Source organism: Schistocerca americana, chromosome 5 (genome assembly GCF_021461395.2).
Source record: "Schistocerca americana isolate TAMUIC-IGC-003095 chromosome 5, iqSchAmer2.1, whole genome shotgun sequence".
Taxonomy (NCBI): domain Eukaryota; kingdom Metazoa; phylum Arthropoda; class Insecta; order Orthoptera; family Acrididae; genus Schistocerca; species Schistocerca americana.
The window spans coordinates 54,052,955-54,071,997 of record NC_060123.1 but is presented as its reverse complement, the minus strand read 5'-3'; positions in this window follow the sequence as shown (position 1 = coordinate 54,071,997).

Sequence of the window (19,043 nt, the reverse complement as noted above, 5' to 3'; positions counted from 1 at the left end):
TTTTTTCGTTCGTGCGAGGATTTAGAGAAGGAACTGCAGTGCGGTCTTCCTCTGTGAAACAGCTTTGGAAAAAGGTGTTTAGTATTTCAGCTTTACGCGTGTCATCCTCTGTTTCAATGCCATCGTCATCCCGGAGTGTCTGGATATGCTGTTTCGAGCCACTTACTGATTTAACGTAAGACCAGAACTTCCTAGGATTTTCTGTCAAGTCGGTACATAGAATTTTACTTTCGAATTCACTGAACGCTTCACGCATAGCCCTCCTTATGCTAACTTTGACATCGTTGAGCTTCTGTTTGTCTGAGAGGTTTTGGCTGCGTTTAAACTTTGAGTGAAGCTCTCTTTGCTTTCGCAGTAGTTTCCTAACTTTGTTGTTGTACCACGGTGGGTTTTTCCCGTCCCTCACAGTTTTACTCGGCACGTACCTGTCTAAAACGCATTTTACGATTGCCTTGAACTTTTTCCATAAACACTCAACATTGTCAGTGCCGGAACAGAAATTTTCGTTTTGATCTGTTAGGTAGTCTGAAATCTGCCTTCTATTACTCTTGCTAAACAGATAAACCTTCCTCCCTTTTTTTATATTCCTATTAACTTCCATATTCAGGGATGCTGCAACGGCCTTATGATCACTGATTCCCTGTTCTGTACATACAGAGTCGAAAAGTTCGGGTCTGTTTGTTATCAGTAGGTCCAAGATGTTATCTCCACGAGTCGGTGACCTATTCTAAATAAACCAAATTCATTAAAGTGCTTCTTCCGCACGTGGGCCAAGAAAAATTTCTTTACAATGTTGATTTGTGGGGAGGCCAGACTAATCAGACACTTTACCATTAAATACCTGCAGATTCAATAAAAACATTCACCTGCACCGTAGAAGTTATCCCGCCCAAATGCACTCGAATTTCCCAACCCTTCTGTGTTTACTTTTACAGGCTGGTTAAAATTTTCACGAGAAAAATTCAAAATGTTGCCAACTTGCTAAAAACTACTAGAGAAATCGTTTCGATGAAAGATTCCATAAAAATACATTCTTTAATTCTGCATCAATTTTGTGCACCTACATGCACAGGATTGATCAAATACATGTGGTTCGTATCGCTGTTGATCGACGAAAGAACAATCTTTTTGAATTTAAATAAACTGTGTTTTCCCTTATCGCTTCTGAAAACGTCTTATGCCAGCAAGGCAGTGCCTTCGTTAAATGTGCGTGGTGGTCTACGAATTCGTGTTTCGGTTGCTTATACGACAAATACAATCTGGAATTCTGTTCTTGCACAGCAAGCGATAGCGAGTAAGAAGAAAAATGTATGCAGGAATGGACTTATTCTCTCTCTCTGCTCCTTTTTTTTTTCGAGAAAAGTCATTATTGACTATATAACTTTTGACATTATAATCCATGAAAATCTAGAGTTCTGTTTTTCCATAAATTACGTAAACAATAAACAGATTTGAATCCGCCCTACCTACGAGGTAGCCTCATTCCTTAGCCACTGCGCAGCGCTTACGTGATCGAATTGGAGCTACATTATGAATACAGCCAGTTTGCATAAAACTTCAACATCGGTTTTCAGGGAAACTACGGGCCGTTGCATGAAAAGCCGCTAGCCAGATGCTCAGGACAGGTCCCTCTATAACACAGTTAAGATTCACCACAATGAATGGTTAACAGGTCTTGATCGTCCCCGTAAAGCAACAAAACCGCTTTCCGCTTACATTTGGCAGAAACTGGCTAGGGCAGCATTGAGGGCAGTACCGGTATGCGTATCCTGCACAGGGCACAGAAAAGCTGCGTTTTCGATTTGTTGGGAGAAAATTAAATTCACAAAGGCAAAAAACAGGAGCCAGCGAGGTACCAATTCTACTTTGCTTTGCCTGATCGTCATTAACAGGAATTATTGAATGCGTCCCATATATAAAGGGTGAACCGCCTAAAACTTGCACCGCAACTACTGCGAAAATGGAAAGAGCTATTGATCTGCTGTTTTCGCAGAATGGGTTGGCAGTCAGTGGGTTGTATTGTTGGACAATAAACAGATTGTAAGAATACTTAGAAAATGTATTTTTTGTGCAGACATACACTTTATACGTGGAACAATGCCTGTAAATTAGAATATCAACAGTGTTTATTGCAGCATTCTAGTGTGAGTCGTTTAGAAGACATCGTATTGTGCAAAGTTTGCACATCGACACTTGTTTGTGCCATTCAGATTGCTTAGTTGCTGGGTACGATGTTGTTTGTACATTCCTTGAGTGCCTTGCTACTTGCTAATCAATCAGTGTGTGACAGTCCAAGCAGAAGATCGTGTGTGAACGATGGGACTTAACAATGCAGAAAATCCGACATGCTCATAGTGTATGGAGAATGTAGGAAAAATGCAGTTCGTTCTTGTGCGGTGTGTGTGGCAAGACGTGCCAATAGACGTCAACCATCTCGGCAGTTATTTTCAACGTCTTCAAACCATTTACATCAAGGTGGTAGTGTAACACCTAGACAACGTAACAGAAGGAAACAACTGGCGAGGCAAGAGGAGGAAATTAACGTTCTTGCTGGTGTTGCAGTTGACCCACACGTTAGCTCCCGGGCAATCGCACGAGGAATTGGCATGGGTGAGGCAAGTGTCCAGCGCATTCTCCGTCGACATGGCTTCCATCCCTGCCACATCTCTCTCCATCAAGAGCTGCATGGGGACGATTGTGGTAAAACACGGTACTCCGGATGTATCATACATCTTGTTTAGTGATGAAGCCACATTCTAGGGACTGATGACCTTAGCAGTTAAGTCCCATAAGATTTCACACATGAAGCCACGTTCGCCAGTCGCGGCCAGATAAACCGCCGAAACATCCACTATTGGTCTGTTGGCAATCTCCGTTGGCTTCCTCAGGTCCGTGGAGTGTAAACGTGTGGCGTGGGATAGCTCATAGCCTGTTTTTCATAGGCGGGACACTGAACGCGCACGAGCGTCGCAGAGTCTTAACAGACCACCCTCCACGGCGCTGGAAGACGTTCCTCTGCAGATTAGGAGGAGCCTGTGATACCAAAATGATGTGCTCGAACTGCTGCAGCATGTCCTCACGAATTGTTTCCAAATCGTCCGATTGGATACAGAGGACCCATGCCTTGGCCGGTCTGTTCCCCATATTTGATACCTGTAGACTTTTTTTCTGTGGGGAAACCTGAAAGACGCTGTGTACAAGGACATACCAACTACATCCGGTGATATGCGACGAAGCATTACTGTAGCCTGCTCAGACATCTCCGCTGAAATGCTAGCACGTGCGCAACAGTCGTTCCATACCAGACTGGGAGCGTGTGTTGCACCTGCCGGACGTCATTTTAAACACAACATATAATGGTCAATTGTCTCGTTATTTGTCAGAATCCACATAACTAGAGTATGCACTTGTGTTGATCTTTAGTGTGTGCTACCACAAGTATTGTACAAGTGTCGATTTCAGAGCTTTTCAAAATACGATATCTCGTAAACGACACGCACTAGAATTCTGCAAAAAACACCACTGACATTCTAATTTACACTACTTTCAGTTTGTTAATGTCAGACGAGCCCCTGACTCGCAATCCATTCTGTAGAAACCGCACTCCACTTCCACAATATTTGCGATGTAACTTTTAAGTGATTCACGAAGCATATATTTGCCTTCTCGTTACCTAGTATAGAGTACATTACACATTTGCTTTAGTTTCTTACGTTGATCATATTACACTCCTGTTTGATTGTGCATTCTCTTTTTATAATGTATTTCACTGACTATGTGGTCCTATTAATTCACTGACACTATGTTTTATGATCCTCTTCCGGGAATTTCTGGCGGCTACGTCAACAGAAGGCGCTGATTACTTACTTCAGTCTTTTGTTTCATCTAGTTATTTGGTTTCCTAGTTAGTTTATCATTCTCATATTATTTTATTGGCTTCTTAAGCTCGTTGTTGCGTGTGTTGTAATTTTTTACATCTTAAATCGCCACAATAGTGTCTCAGAATCACGTGTTATCACATAACGTTTTCTTTTTAATAATTTTAAAATTTAATTTTAAAAAAAGTGTGTGAAATCTTATGGGACTTAACTGCTAAGGTCATCAGCCCCTACGCTTACACACTATTTAACCTAAATTATCCTAAGGACAAACACACACACCATGCCCGAGGGAGGACTCGAATCCCCGCCGGGACCAGCCGCACAGTCCATGACTGCAGCGCCTGACACCGCTCGGCTAATCCCGCGCGGCATTCAATTCTATTCATGCTTTTAATTTCTTACATTTAGTTACTGTAATCACTTACACACCTTATAAGCTCACTATAGATTTTACCTGTTCTATTTTTTTTTCTTTTTATCGCACTTTGTACATAATGACATAATTGACGAGAATATACACTGACAGGAAAAAAATTGCAGCACCAAGAGGGAGCTGTGCGACATAAACGAAAGTTGGTGGGCATGTTTACATATCTGAAAGATTATGTCCATTCACATTTCATGACAGCTGCATAAGAGTGCCGCTAGTAGCGCCACTTTGAGGTTGCACATCATAGCGCTTTAAATACACGCTGTAACGGCCGTGAGCGTTGGACGCGCTGAGCTGATATTGGTCAAGATTAAGGTGACGTAGATACCATTATCAACAGTTCACTGCGTTTAAACGAGGCTACGAGAAGGTGTTGCAGAAAGACTTCGCAGCAATGTAGCCACTGAACACAATTGCTGGCAGCGGTAGTCGCGAGAATGTGCGAGCGCAAGAAGATCGGACTCTGGAAGGCATGTGGCACTGCCGAGAGGGAAGACCATCGTGTTCGGCGCATCGTTCTGCAGCTACTACAGCAATCTGAGCAGCAGTTGGCACCTCAGTGACACAACGAACTGTTTAGAAATCTCTTGATGCAATAATTTACCAACAGCCGTATGTGTTGTAGAAATTTATTTTATAAACTTGTTATCTCCTACCAGTTTCGGCTACATTGATGCCATCCTCAGGCCCCAGACGTCATAGTCGTAAAATCACTATACACAGAAGGAGCCATATAACTGGATCCGTGAATCAAATTGTTATGTTTGCAAACCGCCTCAGTGTGTGTCGCCTGGCCACTAAGTGCTGTTCCATAACGATTTGACTCACGGATCCAGTTATGTGGCTCCTTCAGTGCATAGCGATTTTACGACTATGACGTGTGGGGGCCTGAAGATGGCAGCAATGTAATGCCGAAACTAGTAGCACATAAGAAGTTTATAAAATAAATTTCTACAACACATACGGCTGTTGGTAAATTATTGCATCAAGAAATACATGCGAGCCGTTGATCCACGGTCGATAATGGATCAACGAAGATGTTTAGAAATCGGTTGCTTCAAGGACAGCTCCGAGACGGACGCTCTCTGGCGTGTGTGAGGCCAGCTGAGGGCGTACAACCAATATGTCCGCGGGCCAGACACACTGGACCTGCACATGGAGTGGGGTGCGATTTCGCATGACAGCAGGAGCAATGTCGTGCTCATCCGACTGCAAATTTGTACGTCAATTTGGTGATTCGACCTGTTGTGCTGCCATTCACGAACAGCATCCCAAGGGCTGTTTTCCAACAGCATATCGCTGGCCCACACACTGCTGTTGTAACCCAACATGCTCTACAGAGTGTCAACAGGTTGCCTCGGCCTGCTGTCTGCAATGGAGCACATGTGCGCCATCGCAGGACGACAGCTCCAGCGTGATCCACAAACAGATCTAACTGCGCCTTTGTGGAGCGACCAAGTTCAAGAGGCATGTAGTTCCATCCCACAAAGTGACATCATGCACCTGTACATACAGTTTTCATGCTTACATTCAACATTCTGGCGGCTATACCGGTTATTACCGTACCAGGATTCCACCTTTGTAATGGCTTACCTCGCGCTTACATTAACCTGTGACTTTCAATGTTAATCATCTGTTTATGGTATCTAGAGAAAGCCGGCCGCTGTGGCCGAGCGGTTCTAAGCGCTTCAGTCCGGAACCGCGTTGCTGCTACGGTCGCAGGTTCGAATCCTGCCTCGGGCATGGATGAGTGTGATATCCTTAGGTTAGTTAGGTGTAAGTAATTTTAAGTCTAGGGGACTGATGACCTCAGATGTTAAGTCCCATAGTGCTTCGAGCCATTTGAACCATTTTGAACCTAGAGAAAAGTGTTCCCTAAATTTCATTACTCTACATTAGTTATTTTTTCTGTATTGTGATTTTTTTTTTCGTCAGTTTATATAGGCCTACAGTAGCGACTTCTAACGAGATTACGGGACACACATATTTTGTGGCTACTGTACCTGAGAATGTTACGAACAATAGCGCTGTTAGCAGGATGACCCTGCAGGCAATGTGGCTTACTCTACAGCTTTTTTTAATTATGTGCGACGATTTTAAACTGATTTAGTGTATTTCGTGACGATCTCACAACGGCGCCATTATACCGGGTGATCGAAAAGTCAGTATAAATTTGAAAACTTAATAAACCACGGAATAATGTAGATAGAGAGGTAAAAATCGACACACATGCTTGGAATAACATGGGGTTTTATTAGAACCAAAAGAAAACTAAGTTCACAAAATGTCCGACAGATGCGCGTCGTTTGGTGATGAAGGTGTGCTCAGCCGCCACTTTCGTCATGCTTGGCCTCCCAGGTCCCCAGACCTCAGTCCGTCCGATTATTGGCTTTGGGGTTACCTGAAGTCGCAAGTGTATCGTGATCGACCGACATCTCTAGGGATGCTGAAAGACAACATTCGACGCCAATGCCTCACCATAACTCCGGACATGCTTTACAGTGCTGTTCACAACATTATTCCTCGACTACAGCTATTGTTGAGGAAGGGTGGTGGACATGTTGAGCATTTCCTGTAAAGAACATCATCTTTGCTTTGTCTTTCTTTGTTATGCTAATTATTGCTATTCTGATCAGATGAAGCGCCATCTGTAGGACATTTTTTGAACTTTTGTATTTTTTAGGTTCTAATAAAACCCCATGTCATTCCAAGCATGTATGTGAATTTGTACCTCTCTATCTACATTATTCCGTGATTTATTCAGTTTTCAAATTTATACTGACTTTTTGATCACCCGGTACTACGAGGATAATCCCAAAAGTAAGGTCTCCTATTTTTTTATAAGTACATAGACCTGTTTATTTCTACAATGGTTTACATCAGTTTACAGCTTGGACATTTAGCTATTTTTCGACATAATCACCATTTCTGTCGATGCATTTTTGTAGACGCTGTGGCAGTTTTTGTATGTCCATGTCATACCAGCTCGCCGCCATGCTGTTCACAAAGTTATGAACCTCTTCTTTCTCCTCGTCGTCGGAGCTCAATCGCTGGGACTTCAATTAACGCTGACAGGTACTGTGAGACTCTGAAAAAACTCAAACGGACAATTCAAAACCGGAGAAGAGGAATGTTGAGGAAGGGCGTACACATTTTCCATGACAACGCTCGCCCACACATCGCTAGGCAAACCGTTGCTCTCCTGTAACAGTTTCAGTGAACCATAATCACCCACCCATAGTCCTGACTTGGCGCCCAGTGACTATCACCTGTTCCCTAGGTTAAAAGAACATCTGGCAGGGAAACGATTCAGCTCCGACGCCGAGGTGAAAGAAGAGGTTCATAACTTTCTGAACAGCATAGCGGCGAGCTGGTATGACATGGGCATACAAAACCCTCCACAGCGTCTATAAAAATGCATCGACAGAAATTGTGATTATGTCGAAAAATAGCTAAATGTTCAAGCTGTAAACTGAATTTCTAAGACGTGTATATTTCTATTGTCTATTGTCAAATCACAATTTATGAAAGATGTTTATATTTTATTAATAGGATTAAGTAGGAATAATTAATATTTGTCATGCTGGAAATAACTGTGGTAACAGGGAATGTCTGCACCAAAGTATTGTTGACAAGAGAGACCGCAAATTGATCTAATTTTAAAAAGAGCGGGAAAGACCGCGCATTGATACATTTTGTAATGGTAGCAGGGATTGTCTGCACCAGAAAGCATTGTTGGCGGGACAGACCGCACTTTAGCGTTCGTAGGAAGTCAGTAGTAAGCAAGAAGTGAAGCGAGTCGGTAGCAGGTCTGAAGCGAGAGGTTTAGAGGAGCGGTGTGCCTGCCAGCCACTAGCTATGATTTAAAAGAGATTATAAACGGATGTACAGAGACATCAGCTAACTATTATAATAAGAGGAACTAATATTATTGAATTAATTTTTTGAGAAACTCAGGACTACTGAAGGTATGTTTGCGCATTGCTAGTTGTAAGATTATTGTAAAAAGTAAGTCCCATTTGAACGTTTGTAAAATCATTTCATTACCAGCAGTAAATATTTGAAGAACCATTTTCAGAATATAATTAATTTTGCCAGCTATATTGCATTACTGATTATAATCCATTCCAAAAACCATCAACGTAAAACTTTGCAAAATTTTATTATTGTCAAGTAAAAGTGTAACTATGAATTACGTAACTTCAGTCAAATTAATTAAAGAATAACGTCAGCTTTGCTATTAAAGAATAACGTCAGCTTTGGTAATAAATTCAGCCACTTATTATGACAGCCCACCAGCAGCTAATAGAGTATAGTAAAACAGAGTAAGTATATTCATGTCGCAGTTCGATGTAGCAGTCAGATGGCGATCCAGCAACAGTAAAAAAAAAAAGGTAAGGATCAGTTTTGGGTTATTTCAGATAACGACTGAAGGCCACGACGACGACACATTCTATGTTTCGTCGAAATAATCAGAAAATCACTTTTAATTAGCAGCAATTAAATCTGTATGCGAAGATTGAGAAAGAGAATAAAGTTCAAAGGGAAGATTTCAATTGTTATTATTAAGCAAGAGATAGAAATCCTAAGGGAATGTTACATAGGTTATTGTAGAAGGGAAGGTTATCATTAACAAAAGAGGTACAGAGGAGACGGGAAGGTTTCAATGTACACCATTGTAGAAATAAACAGGTCTATGTACTTATAAAAAAAATAGGAGACCTTACTTTTGGTATTACCCTCGTAGAACATGTTTCAAAACAGGTATGCCTCATCATATTTTAAGCACATGTTTTCGGTCCAGTAGTTGGATTCCGTTTTCCCACGTTTCGCTGCAGATGTGAAGACTGTCATCGCTGACCGAAACCGGTTGTCTAAGGACCAAAACGTTTTGTGGTCGTAGACGGAAATAAGACTTCTATTCTAAGTCTCGCAAGCATGGACTATGGCTGTAAGATGGCAAGAATTGTGCCCCTTACATGAAGTCATTAAAGATCACCTAACTCACGTTGAGCGAACAGTAGGGCTGAACAAAAATGACTGACAAGGCAGAATGCATCTTGTAGAGTGTATAGTATGAGCGTACTGGAATAATTAATGTTTGGTGATGGTTTTAAAGTAATTCACACCACATGAAAACTTTGTGGAAACGCGTCGATTTACTGGAGGCTAGTTTATCCCAGGGACGTATACAGAGTTGACCGTGGCCAGTTGGGCAGCGGCGAAGGGAAGCGACAATAGGCAGCTTAGGGCGGCTCAAGCTCTGAGAAAGTGGTAACGGGGCGCGGCCTCCAGCTGCCTTAAGATGAGTGACAGTGAGTGGGGGGTTGACCCCATGCTGGTGTACCAGGAAGCAGACGGAGAACTTGTACGCCTGTTGACAAATGTCCGTCGTCCCGTTTTCAGTGAAACATGCGAGCAAGCCGCGCAAAGCTACGGTGGAGCGATCAACAGAGGTCAAAATATGCGTGTTCGTGACTATAGCAACTTCACGCTGAATTCACGGTCCGCAGAGCCTGAAGTAAATCACGTGAAGAGTGACAGAATGAAATACGCCGGCCTCCGATGGGAACGTAGAGCCGAGGAATTTGAAGTACCCTCCTGGGAATCAGAATTCCGGAAAAATTGGTTTTTTGTGCAGACGCTAACCTTGATGGGCGGCCTGGGAGGAGCTAAATAGCAGAAGTTGAGAGGAAGGGAAGTTTTGTAGGAATTTGTTCACTTCCCAGAGCAGGCATTGGTTGGCGCTGGGAAGGGACGCATAATCAACGCGACTTGCGCTGCAATTGGCGTAAGTGATTTTGCTGGAGGGGAAACGGAGGCGAAGAACGGACTGTGAGAATTCTCCGTAGAGGTTTTCCGTTCTCAGCTTGCCTAGAGTGCGGACCTGGTGTTCTTTACTCAGCTTGTCTGAGAAAGAGTGAGCATCTCTGCAGTTTAGGACTTAGCAAATGGAACGATTGAGCTTGGAGATAGAAAGTTTTCGTTCAGCTATGCACTGAGCAAGTTAGCTAGGAGTGAATAGACGAGCGCAGCCTTGCAGCACCACGAGGTCGGCCGACGTCTGCACAACGATGCAGCTCCGCCACGCTGTATTCGGTGATATTGCGCCCTCTCCGGCCACTGATTAATTTGTTGGATCAAGTCGGCAAAGTTTCCACGAGGGTTTCATGGGCCGTGTAGTGTAGAATTCTTCTCGCACTTCGCATTACGCCTGGGTCAGTTGATAGGAATTACTTTTGAGTTATCGCGCTTTACTCCACGCAAACGCAATTTATTACCACTGCCTGTTAGGAGAGTCATGTAATGAGATGATTGAAGGGTATGAGTTAAAATAAATGTGTGCTAATCGACTGCATCTGTTTTCTATCAAGTAGTTGAAAGTCACTTTCTTAATTAATTTTATGTTCAACATTTGCATCTGATGTCAATAGCTGAATATAACATCAATGTGCACCCCTTTTAATTAAAAGGGATAAATTCTGAATCAATTAATGTCTACACTGCCAGCGCAGCTCAATCAGGAGTCACAGGGCCTTATTACATTCTTTGCGTTATCCGACGTTGCGGCAGTTTTGCACTCCCTGTTGATCTTTTAGTCAATTACCTGGGGTGAACACACGCCAAAACCAGAAAAGTGACGGGTGGGGTGTTACACGACCTAATGCCAATATAGCTAAAATCACCAAGGAATAATCTTTAGGTGTAAGAAGGCTGGAAGTGTGGTACCAGCGCGTTACAAGAAACGGAGTCGCGCCAAGGTGTGACGGAGCAGGCGGGGAGCAGCACCGGCCACGCAGCGGCCAGAGCCGAGCGGAAGAAAGGCGACAGTGTTCCGGCCAGCGGCGCGTTTATTATTTCATCTGCAACCGCTGCAGCCGCTCCGTTTGTTTTCGTTCCCTGAGGGACTCCTTTCATTTGCGCTGTTTGGACTCGTAAGCGGAAAGCAACGGAGACGAAACGAATGGGCAGCGAAAGATACTCGCCGATTCAGCGATCCCGCGCCACAGAGAACGCTCCGCTGTTGGGAGAGCTTCCATTTATCAACAACGGGCCTGGATGAGCGACTGGCCGACGAAGAGCCGAGGTGTAGTCCTCCATCAAGTTAATGCTAGCGCAGAAGACGAGTAAAAATCTCGTAGTCTGTTACCAGCTGGTCATATTTCCACGGATCAACAAGTCTACTGTACTGGGAAGAGTGGACGGCCCAAAATGTAGCATTCGAGAGTCTCTGTGAGCTAAAGCTGGTAGAGTGCTTCTGCAAGCTGTTTCCGTTAGACTTCAAACAAGCTGTAGCTACACGTACTCTGTGCAGTCACTGTAAATTCAATTACTTGCATTTAGTGCCAATCTGATCTCGTCTAGTGAAGTGTGTTTAAAGTGCGAGGTATGTCCACAAAGTAGGTTCCGTTTGGTTATATAAAACAAACGTGTACAGACACAGAAAAATATTTATTGTACAAAAATCTACAACTGTTAAACTACTTTTCTACATAGCGTGGCACAAGTTCTTATATGCCTCCCTCATAGACCGTTGCCGGTCTTTTCAACCATGTGGTAACATGTTCTTTTAGCTCGTCATCATCGTTGAAGTGTTGACCACCAAGGACAGATTTTAGGTGTAAGAAGAGATGAAAGTCGCTGGGAGCGAGGTCCGGGCTGTACGGGGTATGATCAAACGCGTCCCAGTGAAATTCCCGTAACAGTTGTTTGGTCACATTCGCCGTGTGAAGTCGGGCATTATCGTGAAAAAAAAAAACAGCGCCGACAGTAGCCCTCGGCGCTTGTTCTGTATTGGGCGGCGTAATTTCTTAATGGTCTGGCAGTAACCATGTGCGTTGACTGTTTGGCCTCGTGGTAAGGAATCAACCAGCAAAATGGCTTTTCTATCCCAAAAAAACGGTGCACATGACTTTTCGAGGTGTCAAGATTTGCTTAGACTCAACCTTCGTTGGGGATGAAGTATGCCTCCATTCCATTGATTGCCGTTTTGTTTTAGGGGTGTCGCACAATGCCCAAGTTTCATCCCCCGTGACTATCAGAGAAAAAAAAAGTCACCGCCTTCTTCATTGTAGCGTGTCAAAAACTGAAGTGCACTGTCCATCCGTTGTTTTTTGTGTTTTTCGGTAAGAATTTTGTGTACCCAACGTGAGCAAAGTTTTCGAAATTTCAGTTTTTCAGTAACAACTTCATAAATTAGTGATCGTGAGATTTGCGGAACTTCCATAGCAAGAGCACTAAGTGGAAACATACGACTGTGCTTAATCTTCTCTTCAATTGTGTGAACCAGTTCATCAGTAACCACAGACGGGCGTCCACTTCGTTCTTCACCGTGCACTGGATCACGTCCTTCATTGAACAGTCTGATCCATCTTCTAACCATTGAATCACTCATAGCATTTTGACGTAAACCTCCCAGATTTGCCGATGAATTTCCTTTGGTGCAACTTTCTTTGCATTTAGAAAACGAATCAGAGATCTGATTTCACACTTGGTGGCATTTCCAATTACGGCTGACATTATAAAGAAGCACTACAAAGCACACGTCCGCAGCACCGATCTGAAAATGGCGTACATGTCTTCTTGAAACGAAGTAACTGCCGCGCATGCTCGGAACTGCGATCGTAGCGCTGCCACATAGAAATAGAAACGGAACTTAATTTCCGGACGACCCTCGTATTGATGACGAGGCAACAGATGAGACGGGTATTAAAAGAGGCGTTGGACAAACCTGTGTGCATCCCCAGCAGTATTCAATATTTGTACTGAGAAAATAATATACACTACTGGCCATTAAAATTGCTACACCAACAAGAAATGCAGATGATAAACGGGTATTCATTGGACAAATATATTATACTAGAACTGACATGTGATTACATTTTCACGCAATTTCGGTGCATAGATCATAAGAAATCAGTACCTCTGGCCGTAATAACGGCCTTAATGCGCCTGGGCATTGAGTCAAACAGACCTTGGATGGCGTGTACAGGTGCAGCTGCCCATGCAGCTTCAACAAGATACCACAGTTAATCGAGAGTAGTGACTGGCGTATTGTGACGAGCCAGTTGTTCGGCCACCATTGACCAGACGTATTCAATTGGTGAGAGATCTGGAGAATTTGCTGGCCAGGGCAGCATTCGAACATTTTCTGTATCCAGAAAGGCCCGTAAAGGACCTGCAACATGCGGTCGTGCATTATCCTGCTGAAATGTACGGTTTCGCAGGGATCGAATGAAGGGTAGAGCCACGGGTCGTAACACATCTGAAATGTAACGTCCACTGTTCAAAGTGGCGTCAATGCGAACAAGAGGTGACCGAGACGTGTAACCAATGGCACCCCATATCATCACGCCGGCTGATACGCCAGTATGGCGATGACCAATACACGCTTCCAATGTGCGTTCACCGCGATGTCGCCAAACACGGATGCGACCATCATGATGCTGTAAACAGAACCTGGATTCATCCGAAAAAAATGACGTTTTGCCATTCGTGCACGCAGGTTCGTCGTTGAGTACACCATCGCAGGCGCTCCTGTCTGTCATGCAGCGTCAAGGGTAACCGCAGCCACGGTCACCGAGCTGATAGTCCATGCTGCTGCAAACGTCGTCGAACTGTTAGTGCAGATGGCTGTTGTCTTGCAAACGTCCCCGTCTGTGGACTCAGGGATCGAGACGTGGCTGCACGATCCGTTACAGCCATGCGGATAAGATGCCTGTCATCTCGGCTGCTGTGATACGAGGCCGTTGGGATCCAACACGGCGTTCCGTATTACCCTCCTGAACCCACCGATTCCATATTCTGCTAACAGTCATTGGATCTCGACCAACGCGAGCAGAAATGTCGCGATACGATAAACCGCAATCACGATAGCCTACAATCCGACCTTTATCAAAGCTGGAAACGTGATGGTACGCATTTCTTGTCCTTACACGAGGCATCACAGTATTTCAACCAGGCAACGCGGGTCAACTGCTGTTTGTGTATGAGAAATCGGTTGGGGACTTTCCTCATGTTAGCACGTTGTAGGTGTCGCCACCGGCGCCGGCCTTTTGTGAATGCTCTGAAAAGCTAATGCATGTCACAGCATCTTCTTCCTGTTGGTTAAATTTCGCGTCTGTAGCACGTCATCTTCGTGGTGTACCAATTTTAATGGCCAGTAGTGTATAAGGCATTAGAAAAAGTAAGAACACACACTGGAGTGAGAAAAGTCATTGGATAGCGATATGCACGTATACAGATGGCGGTGGTATCGCGTACGCAAAGTATGAAAGGATAGTCGCACTGGTAGAGCTGTCATTTGTTCTCAAGTGATTCCTGTGAAAATGTGTCCGACGTGGCTATGGCCGCACGACGCGAATTAACAGACTTCGAATGCGGAGTGATAGTTGGAGCTAAACGCGTGGCACATTCCGTTTCGGAAATCGTTAGGGTGTTCAGTATTCCCAGATCCACAGCGTCAAGAGTGGCCGAGAATTTCAGGCATTGCCTCTCACCACAGACAACGCAGTGGCCGACGGCAGAGAGCAGCGGCGTTTGCGTAGAGTTGTCAGTACTAACAGACAAGCGACCTGCTTGAAATAACCGCAGAATTATATGTTATGAAATTTGGCTTTAATGGGCTATGTCAGTACACGACTGACGCGAGTGTCTGCTAATAGCACGACGTCACCTGTAGTGCCTGTCCTGGGCTGGTGGCCATATCGATTGGACCCTAGACGAGTGGGAAACCGTGTACTGATGAGGTGAGTCCCGATTTCAGTTGGCCAGATCTGATGGTAGGTCTCGAGTGTGGCGCAAACCCCACGAAGCCATGGACCCAAGTAGTCAACAACGCACTGTGCAAGCTGGTGGTAGCTCCATAATGGTGTGGCCTTTGTTTACAGGGAATGGACTGGGTCTTCTAGTCCAACAGAACCAGTCATTCATTAGAAATGGACTTCGTGTTTCCAAACAACGATGGAATTTTCATGGACGACAATGCAGAGTGTCACCGGCCACAGTCATTCGCAATTGATCTGTAGAATATTCTGGACAATTCAGGTGTATGATTTGGTCAGCCCTATCGCCCGACCTAAATCCCATTCAACTTTTATGAGACATAATCGAGATCTCATTTCGTGCACAAAATTCTGCATCGGCAATTCTTTCGCAGTTATGGACGGCTATAGTGACAGTATGGCTCAGTATTTCCGCAGGCGATTTCGAACGACTTGTTGAGTCCACGTTACGTCGCGTTGCTGCACTACCCAGGGCAGGAGGTGGTCCGACCAGATATTGGGAGCAATCACATGACTTTTCTCACCTCAGTGTAATTTTAGAAGCAGATAAGATAAAGACAGTGAAGTGAAGTGTGCAGATAATCAACAACTGTTGACGTAATTAGAACCAGCAAACATTAAGGATCCGTCAGTTTGTCACTGGAAGGGAAGATCATGGAACAATGAAAATCTTTACGTGTTTAGGAAGTTTAGTAACAGAAAATGGAAATTGTGTGGAGAACATAAGAAGTATAATAACCACAGTTTTTAATGGCAAAAAGAGAATGCTGAAATAACTAAGAAATTTGCCTAGTGTTGTGTCTGGAATGTAGTGTTACATGCACTGAATTACGGACAGTGCCAAAGAGTGTGAAACTCTCTACTCTGGATCTAGAATGTGGTTGTTGAGAAAAATGCTTAAAGTGAAATAGAGTGAAGATGGAAAAAAGGAATGACTAAAATATGAGTGGATAGAAAACTAGTGGAAATGACAAGAACGAAGAAAACATCTTTCTAAAGAGTTGGTTCCACCAAACGGTCATCGAAACAAAGACTGCATGGAATAACGGGAAGAAAAGAACTAAGTCCAGCTTTTGCTTTGCCTGGCCGACCGGTGTGGCCGAGCTGTTCTAGGCGCTTCAGTTTGGAACCGCGCGAAAGCTACGGTCGCAGGTTCGAATCCTGCCTCGGGCATGGATGTGTGTGATGTCCTTAGGTTAGTTAGGTTTAAGTAGTTCTAGGTTCTAGGGGACTGATGACCTCAGATGTTAAGTCCCATAGTGCTCAGAGCCATTTGCTTTGCCTGATGGAAATGTAAAGTTTTTTCTGTGCAGTCGATGACAGTTTTGGCAAAGATTTATCATGGGCCTACAGATCTTTTTGTCTCATCTGTCCACTTTCTATTAAATGGAAATAATTACAGCGTTCTTCCAATTTTTGGGAATTCACTTCTTTTGCATCTGTTGTTGTTGTGGTCTTCAGTCCAGAGACTGGTTTGATGCAGCTCTCCATGCTACTCTATCCTGTGCAAGCTTCTTCATCTCCCAGTACCTACTGCAAACTACATCCTTCTGAATCTGCTTAGTGTATTGATCTCTTGGTCTCCCTCTACGATTTTTACCCTCCACGCTGCCCTCCAATACTAAATTGGTGATCCCTTGATGCCTCAGAATATGCCCTACCAACCGATCCCTTCTTCTAGTCTAGTTGTGCCACAAATTTCTCTTCTCTCCAATTCTATTCAATACCTAATCATTACTTATGTGATCTACCCATCTAATCTTCAGCATTCTTCTGTAACACCACACTTCGAAAGCTTCTATTCTCTTCATGTCCAAGCTACTTCTCGTCGACGTTTCACTTCCATACATCGCTACACTCCATACAAATACTTTCTGAAACGACTTCCTGACACCTAAATCTATACTCGATGTTAACAAATTTCTCTTCTTCAGAAACGATTTCCTTGCCATTGCCAGTCTACATTTCATATCCTCTCTACTTCGACCATCATCAGTTATTTTACTTCCCAAATAACAAAACTCATTTACTACTTTAAGCGTCTCATTTCCTAATCTAATTCCCGCAGCATCACCCGATTTAATTCGACTACATTCCATTATCCTCGTTTTGCTTTTGTTGATTTTCATCTTATATCCTGCTTTCAAAACATTGTCCATTCTGTTCAACTGATCTTCCAGGTCCATTGCTCTCTCTGACGGAATTACAATGTCATCTGCGAACCTCAAAGTTTTTATTTGTTCTCCATGGATTTTAATTCCTACTCTGAATTTTTCGTTGGTTTCCTTTACTATTGCTCAATATACAGATTGAATCACATCGGGGATAGACTACAACCCTGTCTCACTCGTTTCCCAACCATTGCTTCCCTTTCATGCCCCTTGACTCTTATAACTGCCATCTGGTTTCTGTACAAATTGTAAATAGCCTTTCGCTCCCTGTATTTTACCCCTGCCACGTTCAGAATTTGAAAGAGAGTATTCCTATCAACACTGTCAAAAGCTTTCTGTAAGTCTACAAATGCTAGAAACGTAGGTTTGCCTTTCCTTAATCTTTCTTCTAAGATAAGTCGTAGGGTCAGTATTGCCTCACGTGTTCCAACATTTCTACGGAATCCAAACTGATCTTCCCCGAGGTCGGCTTCTATCAGTTTTTCCATTCGTCTGTAAAGAATTCGCGTTAGTATTTTGCAGCTGTGACTTATTAAACTGATAGTTCGGTAATTTTCACATCTGTCAATACCTGCATTCTTTGGGATTGGAATTATTATAGTCTTCTTGAAGTCTGAGTGTATTTCGCCTGTCTCATACATCTTGCTCACCAGATGGTAGAGTTTTGTCAGGACTGGCTCTCCCAAGGCCGTCAGTAGTTCAAATGTAATGTTGTCTACTCCCGGGGCCTTGTTTCGTTCAACATGACAGAACTGCAGTCCTTCAGCAAATTGCTGCAGATTTCATTGCTGGGCCATCAACAAGTGTCAGCACGCGAACCATTCAACGAAACATCATCGATATGGGCTTTCGGAGCCGAAGGCGCATTCCTATACCCTTGTTGACTGCACGACACAAAGCTTTACGCTCAGCTGGGCCCGTCAACACCGACATTGGATTGTTGATGACTGGAAACATGTTGCCTGGTCGGACGAGTCTCGTTTCAAATTCTACCGAGCTGATTGACGTGTATGGGTATGAAGACAACTTCATGAATCCATCGACCCTGCGTGTGAGCAAGGGACTGATCAAGCTGGTGGAGGCTCTGTAATGGTGTGGGTCATGTGAAGCTGGATTGATGTGGGACCCCTCATAGTCTAGATACGACTCTGAAAGGTGACATGTACGTAAACATCCTGTCTGATCACCCTGCATCGAATCATGTCCATTGTGCATTCCGACGGACTTGGTCAATTCCAGCAGGGCAGTGGGACACCCCACAAGTCCAGAATTACTACAGATTGGGTCGAGGAACACTTTTATGAATTTAAACTCTTCCACTGGCCACCAAACTCCCAAGACATGAACATCACTGAGCATATCTGGGATGAGCCCCCAACCGCCCGCCCTTTCGTTGTCGTATGGATTTATGAGCAGCCCTACAGGATTCATTGTGTTAGTTCCCTCCAGCACTACTTCAGATATTAGTCGGGTCGTTGCCACGTCGTGTTGCGGCACTTCTGCGTCTTCGCGGGGGCCCTACATGATGTTAGACACGTGTACCAGTTTCTTTGGCTCTGCATTGCACATTGATTCTATGTATCTCGAAACTGAGGGAGTCAAAGTTGTTTCAGTCTTTGTTTATTTCTATGATTATCGTACACTACTGGCCATCAAAATTGCTACACCACGAAGATGACGTGCTACAGGCGCGAAATTTAACTGAGAGGAAGAAGATGCTGTGATACGCAAATTATTAGCGTTTCAGAGCACTCACACAAGGTTGGCGCCGGTGGCG